This window comes from Schistocerca americana, chromosome X, assembly GCF_021461395.2.
Source record: "Schistocerca americana isolate TAMUIC-IGC-003095 chromosome X, iqSchAmer2.1, whole genome shotgun sequence".
Taxonomy (NCBI): domain Eukaryota; kingdom Metazoa; phylum Arthropoda; class Insecta; order Orthoptera; family Acrididae; genus Schistocerca; species Schistocerca americana.
The window spans coordinates 300,463,509-300,466,520 of record NC_060130.1 but is presented as its reverse complement, the minus strand read 5'-3'; positions in this window follow the sequence as shown (position 1 = coordinate 300,466,520).

The following is a 3,012-nucleotide window of genomic DNA, read 5'->3' as shown; positions in this document are numbered from 1 at the left end:
CTCAATCAACGCCGCCCTTCACTGCCCGCGGATCATTCTACAACTATTATCTATAGTTCTCTTTGTTCTGCTCCAACCGTCACCACATGGAATACATCCTCTCCATCAACCCCCTACATCTATCCTCCCTTACACTGCTCTCTGTTCCAGCTCCTCCGATATGTTGTTTTTCAGTCACTACTCATCAGCCACCACATCTATCACCGACACACACTTAACAGCCCGCAGAGTAACAGTTGCCACAGACGATATCACTTCATCAAGCCTCATCATTCCAACCAACGCATGGCGTTCTGAAGGACCTGTGAAACACTCAGGTGACCCTCAACACAACGACACGTTCCATCCACCCCAAACCCACAACAATTTTCTATCCCACATTGTTAAAAACCCAACGCATCGTCAAAATTCTGATATCAGTCCCACTCCCACCCGAAAGAAATCGCAAACTGATCCTGATGACAACCAGCGTATGGGCAGCTCTCCTCCCCCTGCAACACCTTCCCTACCTTCCACACCTTCACGCTCCTCAACCTAGATCCCAAATTCCTCATATTCAAATCCCTCACCCTCGAAATCTACAAATATCTACCAAGTCTCCACAGCCGAGAAGTCATCTATAGAAAAGGCACTGAATCACTTAAATCCTTCGACCCCTGTTTCCATAGTGAACTCTCCAAAAATCCTCACATTACCTTTGGCCCCAGAGTCTCCATAACACCCCTAACCACGGTATCCCTTGCCATAAAAACCCAACTCCCCGCTATCCTCCCACTCTCACTGCAGTTATCACTGGAGTCAGCCTTGAGATCACTGATGAGAAAGAGGAGTCTGAAATAAACAACACCCAGAATTTAAAAGTTCAATAAGCACTTTGAATCAAGAATGTTCACTGTTCCACTCGCCTTATCAGTATTTTTATTGACTCACCCGCCGCCACACACCTTTTCCTTAAAGATGGAGCTCTGATATACGACCACCACTACAAGGTCGAACATTCCAAATCCCATCCCTAGTCCTACCACTGTCAAAAGTGTCTTCGCTAAAATGATCACCGAATTGCAGACTGTAAAAACCCACCTACCTGTCCATCCTGCAAAGCCTTCAATTTCCTTAAACGCTGCCCTAACCTAAATTCCCCCCCAACCTGCAACAAGTGTAGTGACCTATTCCTTGAAATGTAAAGCCAAGTCTCAAACAATCAACCGAGAAATCATAGTCCCATTCCGCCCATTGATACCCCAATTCGTTCCAACAATTCACTTCAGCCAGCCACCACTGCTGAAGACATCATCAAATACATCTACCAAAACATCATTCCATTACAATGTGCACATACCTATCAACAAATCTCGCTTGCTGCTCGCTTTGTCTTCCATCCCTACACCCAAACAACTTACTCCCACAACCAGGTCCACTTCTTCACTCACCTCGACACCCTAGTCTAAGCTCCATCTAGTCCTCTTCCACAAACGCTACTCTAATTTCCTTATAATGACATAATAGCACTACAAAATCCTTTATCTCAACATCTGCTCCCTACCTGCCAATAAACATCTTTTAATGCATACCATGTCTAATACAATGTCCATACCTTTATCCTTAATTTAACATTCCTCCAACGCTGTCACACCAACCAAATCTCTGCTTATATTCTCCACTGCACAGAAAACACCCTTACCCTATCCAGAAGCCAAGTTGCAATTGGACAATGTGTGAACATCTCTGTTAGACCACAATCCTTATGCAATATTGCCACCGAACACTGTTAGGCCCCTGCGGAAGGGCAAATTACTGTGACAAGGAGGGAGGCGACCCCACCAATAGTGTTCCATCACCCTGTACACCTCCAGACCGTCCAGCCTCAATATCAACATCGCCCACCCTGGAGACAGACGTCTCACTAGGATGGTTCAGTGGAACACTATCAGACTTGCGCCCACAGTTAGCGTCAGTCACAGACAGTGGGCAACCGCAACAGACGCAATGAGATGTGGTCGGTTTCCACACTTGGATGGCGATTGGAGACGCACCAGTAACACGGTCGTCATACCGTGCACACGTCTGACGGAGGTAGTATTTAGAAGGGATATAGCGCTGTCCCTTCCGTTTCTTCGGGGACCGTTGCTTTCTAATATGTTGTTCCCTGTCGGACGGCGGACGGCTGTCGTCTGACATGCGGCCAGACTTCAGAAAGGTGGACGTCGTTACAGACGCTTCACCAAGAATCATTGTGTCAGGACAGAAGGCTGGCGTCTGCTGACAGTCACAGTCCTTATCTACTGCCTCCGGTGGCAGCGTATGAGAAGCATACAAAATGTCCTAAGAGTCGTCGAGAGGAGACGTTGCCACTGCCGGCTGATTCTGAGAGTGCACAGCAGGCAGGCCCGCTGTGGACGCGTAGGATAGAGGTGACACAGTGGCCGCCGCAGGGAGAGCGACGTCACCGATCGGCGTCTGAATCACTCTACGACAGAGACATTCAGAATGGACAACGTCTTCCTCGCCACAACCTGAGCAAGTGCGTGGCTGGGCATCATACATGACGACAATCATGCAGCTGCGAGTAACCAAGCAAAGACGTGCGTATCTCCTCGGTTCAGTTTCTATCTGACGGACGCCATTAAAGACACAGTAGGTTTCAAACATCTTCCACATTTCAGAAACTAGTCTGAAGGCATTGCCGTAAGGTTTAATGGCGGCCACCACAACGTCCGACGGTACCTCAAACGAGAATACGAAAACTCTCAACGTCTAGAGGCCAACACCAGCATGGTGAATCACGGCAGCCGTCGGAGAATCCGAACTTGAGATCGTTATCATGGCGCCGCACAAGGTTGGCGCACAGCTCATCATTCGTCAACAGTATGTATGTAGTGGTACTAATGATGAAAAATTAATTCCGAAATCATCTTGCGGCGGAAGACGCATTTCGACCCACGTAAACCGTTCTAATTAATAGGCTTTTGGTCAGTCATGATCCAAAGGGAACGATAATTTTATCGTAGCTTT